The sequence below is a fragment of the Zonotrichia albicollis genome, chromosome 25 (genome assembly GCF_047830755.1).
Source record: "Zonotrichia albicollis isolate bZonAlb1 chromosome 25, bZonAlb1.hap1, whole genome shotgun sequence".
NCBI lineage: Eukaryota > Metazoa > Chordata > Aves > Passeriformes > Passerellidae > Zonotrichia > Zonotrichia albicollis.
Window position 1 is genome coordinate 1,840,552 of NC_133843.1, and position 12,975 is coordinate 1,853,526.

At 43.3% G+C, this 12,975-nt stretch overlaps 1 long non-coding RNA gene across 2 annotated transcripts; it reads right to left on the reverse strand.

Moving 5' to 3' along the window:
* Window positions 1-9,201: 9,201 nt before the first annotated feature.
* Window positions 9,202-12,960, reverse strand: LOC141731815 (uncharacterized). Of its 2 annotated transcripts, none has more exons than XR_012583755.1 (3): window positions 12,842-12,960; window positions 11,841-11,943; window positions 9,202-9,726 (listed from the first exon to the last, which is right to left on the reverse strand). It is a non-coding gene; the product is annotated as an uncharacterized LOC141731815 (long non-coding RNA). The 2 variants fall into 2 exon arrangements; XR_012583754.1 differs by lacking the exon at window positions 9,202-9,726 and adding an exon at window positions 10,944-11,633.
* Between the last annotated feature and the right edge of the window lie 15 nt (window positions 12,961-12,975).

Here is a 12,975-nt window from a genome sequence, read left to right on the forward strand (position 1 = left end):
GGGGACACGGGGGCACAGCAGAGTGATGGACCCGGGTGCCCCCATCACCCGGAGCCCCCTGCCCGTGTGTCCCGTCCCTGTTGCTGACGGGACGCGGGAAGGGACGGAGCGGCAGAGCATCCCCACAGGAGCATCCTCACGCAGGCAGAAGTTGTGGGTTTGTCCTCACACAGGCAAAAGATGGGGATTTGTCCTCGGGAAAACAGGAGGTGATGAAGGCAGGAGGGCGGGAGGAGGGGAAAGATGGGAATTTGGCTTTTTCCCAATGGTTTGGGTTGGGAAAAACAGGGACAGGGCAGGGACAGCTTCCACTGGCCCAGGGTGCTCCAAGCCCTGTCCAACCCCGGCTTTGGACACTTCCAAGGTGCTCTGGACATGTGGGCTCCTCTCTTTTGGCAGAGCTCAGCTGGTTTTACCAGGTGTGTGATGCTCATGGTGTGTGATGCTCATAGTGTGTGATGCTCATGGTTGTACCAGGTGTGTGATGCTCCTGGTTTATCCCAGCTGTGTGATGCTCATGGTGTGTGATGCTCACAGTTTTATCCCAGGTGTGTGATGCTCATGGTTTTACCAGGTGTGTGATGCTCATGGCTGTACCAGCTGTGTGATGTTCATGGTGTGTGATGATCATGGTTTTACCCAATGTATGATGGTTTTACCAGCTGTGTGATGCTCATGGTTTTAAACAGGTGTGTGATGCTCACAGTTTTATCCCAGGTGTGTGATGCTCACGGTTTTACCCAATGTGCGACGCTCATGGTTTTACCAGGGGTGTGATGCTCATGGTTTATCCCAGGTGTGTAATGTTCATGGTGTGTGATGCTCATGGTTTATCCCAGGTGTGTGATGCTCATGGTTTTAAACAGATGTGTGATGCTCACGGTTTTACCCAATGTGTGATGCTCCTGGTTTTACCCAATGTGCGATGCTCATGGTTTTACCAGCTGTGTGATGCTCATGGTTTATCCCAGCTGTGTGATGCTCATGGTTTTACCCAGATGTGTGTTGGTTTTACCAGGTGTGTGATGCTCGTGGTTGTACCCAGGTGTGTGATGCTCATGGTGTGTGATGCTCATGGTTTTACCCAATGTGTGACGCTCACGGTTTTACCAGGTGTGTGATGCTCACAGTTTTATCCCAGGTGTGTGATGCTCATGGTTTTACCCAATGTGTGATGCTCATGGTTTTACCAGGTGTGTGATGCTCATGGTTTATCCCAGGTGTGTGATGTTCATGGTGTGTGATGCTCATGGTTTTACCCAATGTGTGATGCTCATGGTTTATTCCAGGTGTGTGATGCTCATGGTGTGTGATGCTCATGGTTTTAAACAGGTGTGTGATGCTCACAGTTTTATCCCAGGTGTGTGATGCTCATGGTTTATCCCAGCTGTGTGATGTTCATGGTTGTACCCAGGTGTGTGTTGGTTTTACCAGGTGTGTGATGCTCATGGTTGTACCAGCTGTGTGATGCTCATGGTGTGTGATGCTCATGGTTTTACCCAATGTGTGATGCTCATGGTTTTAAACAGGTGTGTGATGCTCACAGTTTTATCCCAGGTGTGCGATGCTCCTGGTTTTACCCAATGTGTGATGCTCATGGTTTTACCAGGTGTGTAATGCTCATGGTTTATCTCAGGTGTGTGATGCTCATGGTTTTACCAGGTGTGTGATGCTCACAGTTTTATCCCAGGTGTGTGATGCTCATGGTTTATCCCAGCTGTGTAATGTTCATGGTGTGTGATGCTCCTGGTTTTACCCAATGTGTGATGCTCATGGTTTTACCAGGTGTGTGATGCTCACAGTTTTATCCCAGGTGTGCGATGCTCCTGGTTTTACCCAATGTGTGATGCTCATGGTTTTACCAGGTGTGTAATGCTCATGGTTTATCTCAGGTGTGTGATGTTCATGGTGTGTGATGCTCACGGTTTTACTCAATGTGTGACGCTCACGGTTTTCCCGTTGTGTGTAATGCCCAAGCTGACCCTTAAACGTCCCTTCCAACCAAACCATTCCCTGATTTTGCCCCTCACGGCGCAGACCAAGCTGGTGGAGCCTTGCCCGGGTTGTGAGCTCAGATCTGAGCCCCCAGGTTGGCAATGAACCCTCTCTGACTGTGAGGGCTCGTCTCCCTCTGAGCTCACAAGGATGTTTCTGCAGGAACTCTGCCAAGCTCCCTCTCTCAGGCACCTGGGGAACGAGCAACAACCACAGCAGCTCTCCTGCAGCAATTCCCCTCTCAGAGTCGTCCCTGGTGGCTTCACAAATGTTGATCAAACGAGATTCACAGCCCTGCTGGGAATTGCTTGAGTGGCACTTCTGTCACCCCCACCTGTCATTGGCAAAACCGAGGCACAGCGTTCCTGTAAGGTTGTGATTTATCCAAAATAACTTTTTTTTAAGGTAGGATTTTTTTTTACCCCCCTCCCCAAGCATTTTAAGTGGATTTGGTGGATTTGCTCTGGCAGACCTTGCTGGGAATGGGGTGATTTGGCTCTGACACAGCTTCCAGTGACCATTACAGGCTTTCATAATGAATTAACTGATTACTGCAGCTCCTTCTGGACTCCAGAGCAGCACGGATGGGAAATGCCAGGGCAGAATTTGTCTGCCATGGACTGAGTGTGCAGGACCAGGGCAAACCTCGTTCCTGTCCCCAGATATTGAGTGCAGGACACTGCACTGTGCCAGATTTACTGCCCAGCCCTGGGGCTTGCTGAAAGCTCCAGCACCTCTTCAGGCTGTTTGGAAGGAGCTGGAAAGTTCTCTCTGCATCCTGAGGACTGAGCAAATCCATGGCATGAGGGGTTTCACTCTCAATTTTGCCTCTATTCAGCACATTCTTATTTTTTCTCTTTTTTTTTTTTTGTATTTTTAATTTTTTTTTCCCTCTTGCACTCATTAATTACTTCCTCGTGTTCTGATTCCTAACTGAGAAACACTGGGAGGTTTTTTTGAGTTTTTTGACAGAGAGAAGTCTGGAAAAGGTCAAAATCTAGATGAGGGGATGTTTATCTGAGGAAGATTTGATTGACAAAATGTCTGTGAGCAGGCACTTAATACTTTTATAACAAATAACTTTTTCCCTCCTTCCCCATGTGCTGATTCCTGCCTGGGAAACACTGGGAATTTTTGAGGTTTTTGACAGAGAGAAGTCTGGAAAAGGTTAAAATCTAGAAGAGAGAATGTTTATCTGAGGAAGATTTGATTGAAATCAAAATGAAATGATTCAAAATGATTTTGAAATCACAAAATGTCTGTGAGCAGGCACTTCTGTAACAAATAACTTTACTCCTGCAATAAACTCAGGAGGGTTTAGATTCAACTCCATTTAAGTCAGGAGGGTTTAGATTTAACTCCGTATTTCTGCACCAGATCTAAGGCCAGTGAAAGCTAAAACCTTCACGTTCATGTTTTACCAATATTTGAACGATTCAGAGGATTCTTCCTCATACAAATCCCACAATATCCCACAGCTCTAAAATCTGCACGAGTATTTTTTAGGGAGATACAGAGGAGGAGAAACCCCTGGGGTAACAAACCAAGGAAACCCAACCCCAAATGCCTCGGGGATTATCTGATCATCTCCTTTTGCTCCTCTAATCCAGGGCGATCACATCTGACGGCAGCTTTAAAATAATAATCTGAGCAGAACGAGCAATTCCCATGGGAAATGGGGTGGGGGATGCTTGCACAGAAAATGCCATTTTTCACCCTGCAGAACAAACTGCGAGCATTGACCATCTGTGCAAGCTGCAGCCTTTGACTCAGAGCTTTGGATCCACAGCAGGGTTTAACCAGCTCTGGGAGGGTTTTCAGGTTATGCCAATTCTGTCAGGGAACCAAGAGGGATGGATGGAAGGATTGTTTAGGGGTTGAATTTTTATAAATATAGAGATAAATGTGCCGCATTTCACACCCTGAAGGCTTTGTGGGGTTTGGATCTGCCTTCCAGGGTTCCAAGTGGATTTGGAGCACGAGGGGAACCAACACTCCTGAGCTGCACAGAAATTCCCCACAGAAATTCCCCACACAGAAATTCCCCACACAGAAATTCCCAATTCTGTTCCTCCAGCAGCAAAAATGCCCCAAAATCGAACCATTCCTTGGGACCTCGGTGTCTCCAGGGTGAAGGGCTGGGAGAGCTGCAGAATTCCTGTTTCCCATAACGAGAAGTGACAGCTCCTAATTAGAATTCATTAGCGGCAGCCCCGCGGAGATGATGGCACCGTTTTTCAGGATGTGTTGCTGGAATGATTTTTCATCTGACAGTGACAACTTGGCTCGGTTGCAAATGTCCTTTGAGTCATTTGTTCTGAGCCTGAAAACCGAGCAGATGAGATCCCAGAACCTCAGCAAAGCCTGGGCACGGCCATGGTACAAGAGAAGGGGAATGAGGAGCAAAATGAGGCAGAAATTAGGTTTTTTTGAGTTACAAGGTAAAATTCATCCTCTAGGTGAGCATTCTGTAGAAACCGGAGCACAAGGAGATCCACAATTACTGAATGTCTGGATATTCTGGCATTTATTTGGCATTTACCTTAAAATCAGAGTCAAAATATTCTGAGAGAAACTCTTTATTCTTTTAAAAAATTGTCTTTACTTCCAGAATTTACAGTGCAAAAAAACTTGCACCATGTGAATCTAAGGTCAAAATATTGTGAGAGAAACTTTTTATTCTTTCAAAAAATAGTCCTTACTCCAAGACTTTACAGTGCAAAAATCTTCCACCATGTGAATCTTAGGTCAAAGTCAAAATATTCTGGGAGAAACTCTTTATTCTTTCAAAAAATTGTCTTTACTCCCAGAATTTACAGTGCAAAACGACTTGCACCATGTGAATCTTAGGTCAAAGTCAAAATATTCTGAGAGAAACTCTTTATTCTTTCAAAAAATAGCCTTTACTCCAAGTGCAAAAAAACTTCCACCACATGAATCTCAGATCCTCTGGGAAAAACCCATTTTTGCCTTTTATTTCCACCTCATGTTTTACAGTTTGGACTGGGAAAAACCCCCAACTTTGCCTTTTATTTCCACCTCATGTTTTACAGTTTGGACTGGGAATCTCTCTTGCTTTGAGTCCTGGACCGGTGTGTGATTTTGTGTGATTTGGGTTCGTTTTTCCTCAGAAAGGCAGCATTCAGGAGGTGCAGACCTCCAGAAATTACCATTAATACAATTCTATCATTTTCCCTGCTGTGGGTGAAGTACCACTTGTCACTGAGCTGCCGTGGGGGGGATTTCTGAGCAAAAGGAAGAAGGTTTGAATTGCTGTGAATGAATCAGGCGATGGTGGGAGGAGGAGGAGGCAGCAGATCTGTTCTGGTGCCTCCTCCGGGATGTTCTGCTGCTCTGTGGCACCTCAGGACAACACAGAAATGAGAATTGCTCATCTTCTCCCTGCAGAGTTTCCCCTCATCCTCTGCCTGGCTTCATCCCTGCAGAAATCCCCGGCACATCCAGCTGCAAGGATCATTTCATGTGGGATCTCAGCACTGAGGTGTCACCGAGAGCACCCCTGGGGGGCTCGGGAGTCCTGGAATGTTCCAGAAGTGTCTGGTGGCTGGACTTTGATCCTACACAGGAGACGACACCTGTATGAGGACAGGAGGGTTTCACCGGGGTGAATGGTGAAGGGATTGGTTAATTAGAGGGTGAGACACAGGGTTTAGGATTTCTGTACAGGGGGGTTTAGAGAAGTAAGATGGAGGAATTGGGGCGTGTCCTGTCCTTCTTCTTCTTCTTCTTCTTCTTCTCCTCCATCTTCTCTGGTGATGGTGGCACTTTGAGACTGGTTGTTACTAAAAGTGCACCGGGCAATAAGGGTGAAAGGTATTGGGGAAAAATGATAAATATTGTACACGTAACTTTGGGTATAAAGATAGGTGACTGTCCGGAGGGCAGCACAGTGTGCTCATGGCTGGCTGCTGAGCAGAGCTCTGTCGGGCCGAGAGAAAATCTTTTAGATAAACAATTAATAAACATAAAGACCGAAAGAAGAACTGAAGCCTCTTCTCGTCCTTCGATACGCGGGCTGCCCCAAGGCCACCCCGGGCCTTTCCAGGCCCCTCAAACAGCCCAAAACCCGACAATTTCTGAGCGGCTCGAGCCGGCGTTCCTGCACAGGAGGTGTCAGCAGGGAGGTTTCAGTCTGGGTTTTGATGCCCCCATAAGCCAAGGGCTTAAATCATCTCTGCTTTGTCACTGCGCGTTAACTGTGGGCAGATTCAGGGGGAGATTTCAGACATTGCTTAATCATTGTTGGTTTTTAATAGAACAGACTTTCCTGAGCTATGCTTTTGGATCATGAAAATCCCATTCAGCATTTTTGTGAACATGGATCATGGGAACAACCTCCAGAGGGTTTAGGTGCTGAAAATCCCATTGGTTTCTCATAAACCAGATTTTCCTGAGCCATGAATGGGGTCCTGAAAATCCCATTTATTTTTAATAGAACAGATTTTCCTGAGCCATGCAATTGGGTCCTGAAAATCCCACTCAGCATTTTTGTGCACATGGATCATGGGAACAACCTCCAAAGGGTCTGGCTGCTGAAAATCCCATTGGTTTTTCATAAAACAGACTTTCCTGAGACATGAATTGGGTCTTGAAAATCCCACTCAGCATTTTTGTGAACATGGATCACGGGAACAACCTCCAAAGGGTCTGGGTGCAGAAAATCCCATTGTTTTTTCATAAAACAGACTTTCCTGAGCCATGAATTGGGATCCTGAAAATCCCACTCAGCATTTTTGTGAACATGGATCATAGGAACACACTCCAAAGGGTTTGGCTGCTGAAAATCCCATTGGTTTTTAATAGAACAGACTTTCCTGAGCCATGAATTGGGTCCTGAAAATCCCATTCAGCATTTTCTGCACATGGGAAAATCTCGATATTCAGCAGCTTATTCTGAGTTATTTCTGCAGAGGGATCATGGGAACACACTCCAAAAGGTTTGGCTGCTGAAAATCCCATTGGTTTTTCATAGAACAGACTTTCCTGAGCCATGAATTGGGATCCTGAAAATCCCATTCTGCATTTTTGTGAACATGGGAACACACTCCAAAGGGTTTGGGTCCTGAAAATCCCATTGGTTTTTTAATAGAACAGATTTTCCTGAGCCATGCTTTTGGATCATGAAAATCCCACTCAGCATTTTTGTGCACATGGATCATGGGAACACACTCCAAAGGGTTTGGCTGCTGAAAATCCCATTGGTTTTTCATAAAACAGACTTTCCTGAGCCATGCTTTTGGGTCCTGAAAATCCCATTCAGCATTTTCTGCACATGGATCATGGGAACACACTCCAAAGGGTTTGGGTGCTGAAAATCCCATTGGTTTTTAATAGAACAGATTTTCCTGAGCCATGAATTTGGTCCTGAAAATCCCATTCAGCATTTTCTGCACATGGATCATGGGAACACACTCCAAAGGGTTTGGCTGCTGAAAATCCCATTGGTTTTTCATAGAACAGACTTTCCTGAGCCATGAATTGGGATCCTGAAAATCCCATTCTGCATTTTTGTGAACATGGGAACACACTCCAAAGGGTTTGGGTCCTGAAAATCCCATTGGTTTTTTAATAGAACAGACTTTCCTGAGCCATGAATTGGGATCCTGAAAATCCCAATCAGCATTTTCTGCACATGGGAAAATCCCGATATTCAGCAGCTTATTCTGAGTTATTTCTGCACATGGATCATGGGAACACACTCCAAAGGGTTTGGCTGCTGAAAATCCCATTTATTTTTAATAGAACAGACTTTCCTGAGCCATGCTTTTGGGTCCTGAAAATCCCACTCAGCATTTTTGTGAACATGGATCATGGGAACAACCTCCAAAGGGTCGTGAAAATCCCACTCAGCATTTTCTGCACATGGATCATAGGAACACACTCCAAACTATTTGGGTGCTGAAAATCCCATTGGTTTTTCATAAAACAGATTTTCCTGAGCCATGCTTTTGGGTCCTGAAAATCCCACTCAGCATTTTTCTGCACATGGGAAAATCTTGATATTCAGCAGCTTATTCTGAGTTCCTTTATCACATTGCTCCTCCACACAACCTTGGCCTTTAGGCACAGCCACCCAGAATTCAGCCAGCTTTCCACCTGGCACTGCTGGGACACAGCAAAGGCCAGAATTCTGACCCAGATTTCCTCATTTTTCAGTGATGCTGGCCCAGATTTCCTCATTTTTCAGATGCTGTGCCCTGGAGGGATTCCTGCCTTAAATATTGTGTGGAGCAGCCACAGGAGGAGAAGGAGAGGGCTCCAACTACCCCTCAAAAATCAGAATTCTTGCCACAGGTTCAGGGTCTGTCCCTGCCTGCTCCTGCTACCCTTAATTATTCTTTTTTTGCTTCATTTTCCAGTGCTAAAAATAGGGAGGGGATAAAGAGGAATCCCCCCTTGGGCTTGGGTTCTATTAAGCTGTGCTTCTTTTCAGAGGGGAAAATCAAAAGTGGAGCTGAATTTCCTCAAAGTTGATTCCCAGAGCCGGGCGCTGGAGGGATGTAGGTCACTTTGCATTGTTCTGAGCTATAAATAAATTGGTTTTTCCCTGAAAAGTGGGAGCAGACTTTATCCAGGTCACTGCCTCTGAAGGGAACAGCAGAGGCTCCTGCTGCCACTCCCAGGCTCTGCTTTTAAGGACAGATTCTCCAAAATAATTTTTTTTTTCGTGTATTAAGTGTGCAAAACAGCACTGCAGGACATGCACTTGGATTAAGTTATATTTTATTATTTTTTAAAATTTTAAATAGATACATTTATATATTTAATACATTTCTATTTTCTAATGTACTATTAAATGATTTATTTATGTATACAATAATTTTTATAATATGTATTTTATTATAGTCTGTATTATGTATTATTCTATAGTATTATATATAATTATAACAATTTAATAGTATATATGATTATAATAGATAATTATATAAATATATTTTATATAATATATATAATGTCAATTATTATATATATTATATTTCTATACAATATATATTATATAAATATAATATGATATAATACATAACAGGATAATATATAATATGCAATATGCAATAAAGGATATACTATATACTATATAATATACATTATACATGATATATATTATATATTATATATTATATATTATATATTATATATTATATATTATATATACACATTTTTTATATATATATATATACATTAATATATTATTTTCTATTTTCTAGAGATATTTTTTACCTCTACAGATCCATAAAACACATTTTGGGCAGCCTATTATTTTCCCCACCATCACCAATATATTTTTATCCCACCAACATATTTTGATCCCATTAAATATTCACCTTCAAAGAACATCACAAAGGGATCAGGTGGAATGAGTTTTCCAGGTGTAAAATGCAAAATATTAAGGAGATTTGTTTTGGGGGGGAAAAAAAAAGCAATTTAAAACATTATTATTGTTCTATTATTATTATTTTATTATCAATAATATATTTATTTTATATATTTTAATAATAACAATGACAATAACAGTAAAATGAAAATAATAATAACAAATAAATAAATTTAATATTTTAAAATTTAAATTTTTGAAGAAATCCATTGACCCTGGAGTTGCTTCCACGGCTGCCAGAAGGTGCTGAAGGAAGTTCATGAATATTTCTGTGGAACAGCGGCATCCAGTGGGCAAAGAGCAATTCCTGCTGATTTCCTCAGAAAACCAGGACAGGGCTACAAAAAAAGAGAGGTTTCTACCCAATATTTAATGCTTTGCAAACAGTAATTTTTATTTTTAATTTTAATTTTATTTTTAATTTTATTTTTAAAAGAGAGAGTATCTTGATTTTTTTTAAATTCTAAACAATTAATTTTATTTTTGTTTTTAAAGAGAGTTTAGCTTGAATTTTAATTCTTTTCAATTTAAAAATATTTATGTTTTAATTTTTTACTTTTTAAAGAATGAAGGCTTGAATTTTCGGGTTTTTTTTAGTCATAAAACATTTTTCATTTTTATTTTTTAAAGAGAAATTAGCTTGAAAAAAAAAAACCTAACCTGAAATAACTCAGAGCCTGGATGTGCAAGCTCCTGTTTAGAACAAGTGAGTTCTAAACAAAAGTAAGTCCTGAATTATCTCAGTATCTATTGAGTGATCCTAAAACTCAAATTTAAGTCCTGAATAATCTCAGTATTTATTGAGTGAGCCCAAAAATCATAAAATAAACCCTGAATTATCTCAGTATTTATTGAGTGATCCCAAAACTCAAATTTAAGTCCTGAATTATCTCAATATCGAGTGAGCCCAAAACTCCACAGTAAGGCTTGAGTTATCTCAGTATTTATTATTTATTGAGCCCAGCATTTATTGAGTATTTATTGAGCTGAAAACTCAAAAATTAATTCTGAATTTTCTCAGTATCTACTGAGTGATCCCAAACTCAAAAGTAAATCCTGAATTAACTCAGTATCTGTTGAATGAGCCCAAAACTCCAAGAATGATCTTCCCAATTGGTGCTGGCTGCACTCACCTGCCTCTAATTAATTTTTTAATTTAGATTAACACAAATCTGCCTGGCCAAAATTATTGCTGGTAGGGTATTAATGCTGCAAAGTCAGAGGAGTTTGTGTGTTTTTACCTGACAGGAGAGGGCAGGGTATTAATGCTGGCAAGGTTTTACCTCACTTTAACCAGAGTTTTTAGGTAAAATCAGTGGAGTTTGTGTGTTTTTACCTGACAGGAGAGTGCAGGGTATTAATGCTGGCAAGGTTTTCCCTCACTTTAACCAGAGTTTTTAGGCAAAATCAGTGGAGTTTGTGTGTTTTTACCTGACAGGAGTGCTGGGTATTAATGCTGGCAAGGTTTTCCCTCACTTTAACCAGAGTTTTTAGGCAAAATCAGTGGAGTTTGTGTGTTTTTACTGACAGGAGAGGGCATGGTATGAATGCTGGCAAGGTTTTACCTCATTTAACCAGAATTTTTAGATAAAATCAGTGGAGTTTGTGTGTTTTTACCTGACAGGAGAGTGCAGGGTATTAATGCTGGCAAGGTTTTACCTCACTTTAACCAGAATTTTCAAGGTGTTTCTGAGCTCAGAAGGATGAAGTCAGCAGAGTTTGTGTGTTCTGCACCTGACAGGGGAGTGCAGAATATTAATGTTAGTAGAGTATTAATGCTGGCAAGGTTTTACCTCATTTAACCAGAGTTTTTAGGTAAAATCAGTGGAATTTGTGTGTTTTTACCTGACAGGAGAGGGCAGGGTATTAATGCTGGCAAGGTTTTACCTCACTTTAACCAGAGTTTTTAGGCAAAATCAGTGGAGTTTGTGTGTTTTTACCTGACAGGAGAGGGCAGGGTATTAATGCTGCCAAGGTTTTACCTCATTTAACCAGAGTTTTTAGGCAAAATCAGTGGAGTTTGTGTGTTTTTACCTGACAGGAGAGGGCAGGGTATTAATGCTGACAAGGTTTTACCTCATTTAACCAGAGTTTTTAGATAAAATCAGTGGAGTTTGTGTGTTTTTACCTGACAGGAGAGGGCAGGGTATTAATGCTGGCAAGGTTTTCCCTCACTTTAACCAGAATTTTCAAGGTGTTTCTGAGCTCAGAAGGATGAAGTCAGCAGAGTTTGTGTGTTCTGCACCTGACAGGGGAGTACAGGATATTAATGTTAGTAGGGTATTAATGCTGGCAAGGTTTTACCTCACTTTAACCAGAGTTTTTAGATAAAATCAGTGGAGTTTGTGTGTTTTTACCTGACAGGAGAGTGCAGGGTATTAATGCTGGCAAGGTTTTCCCTCACTTTAACCAGAGTTTTTAGGCAAAATCAGTGGAGTTTGTGTGTTTTTACCTGACAGGAGAGTGCAGGGTATTAATGCTGCCAAGGTTTTCCCTCACTCAGGTGTCTCTGAGCTCAGCAAGGGCAAAGTCAGCAGAGTTTGTGTGTCCTGCGCCTGACAGGAGAGAGTCACATGAACGCTGTCATCGCTGTTGGCATCACAGACGTGACACAACTCCTAAATTGCCTCTGAAGGTAATTACAAAAGGAGTAGTCCTGTGGTTTAAGGTTCAAGGCCAGGCTGGATGGAGCAACCCGGCCTTGTGGAGGGTGTCCCTGCCCAAAAGGGGGTTGGAGCTGGGGGATCTTTAAGGTCGCCTCCCACCCGTCCATTCCATGATCCAGGTGTTTAAATTCACCTCTGGTGGCACTTCAGCCACCCATGATCTCATTCCAGGCACAAGGCTGGGACAGGAGGAGTTCAGAAAATCATGAATTCCCTTCATGGAATCACAGAACGGTTTGGGTTGGACAGGGACTTTAGAGATCACCTCATTCCACCTCCTGCCAGGGACACCTTCCACGATCCCAGCTTGCTCCAAGGCCTGGCATTGAACACTTCCAGGGACGGGTGCCTCACTCCCTTCACAGCGCAGAATCCCCCCAATATCCAACCTAAACCCACTCTTTTAACATTTAATTCCGCTAAACCAAGCACTTGTTGGACTGAGCGATCCTAAACCCCCCAAACACGCAACCCACGAGCATCCCTCCCTCATCCCTTCCCGCCCGGGCAAACCGGGCACTGCCCCGAACCTTTCCCCTCACCACCGAGCTGAGCCGGGCCTGGGTGTCTCCGTGGGAAACCTTCACAGCGCAGAATTCCCCCCTAATATCCAACCTAAACCCACTCTTTTAACATTTAATTCCGCTAAACCAAGCACTTGTTGGACTGAGCGATCCTAAACCCCCCAAACACGCAGCCCACTAGCATGCCTCCCTCATTCCCTCCCGCGGGCTGCGCGGCCGCTCCGCCCGGGCAAACCGGGCACTGCCCCGACCCTTCCCCTCACCCCCGAGCCCAGCCGGGCCTGGGGCTCCCCGTGGGCACCCCTTGGGCTCCCCGCGGGCTCCCGGGAGTTGTAGTCGGAGCGCCCGGAGCGGAACTACGGCTCCCGGCTGCCCGCGGGAGCGCAGGCGGGGCGGC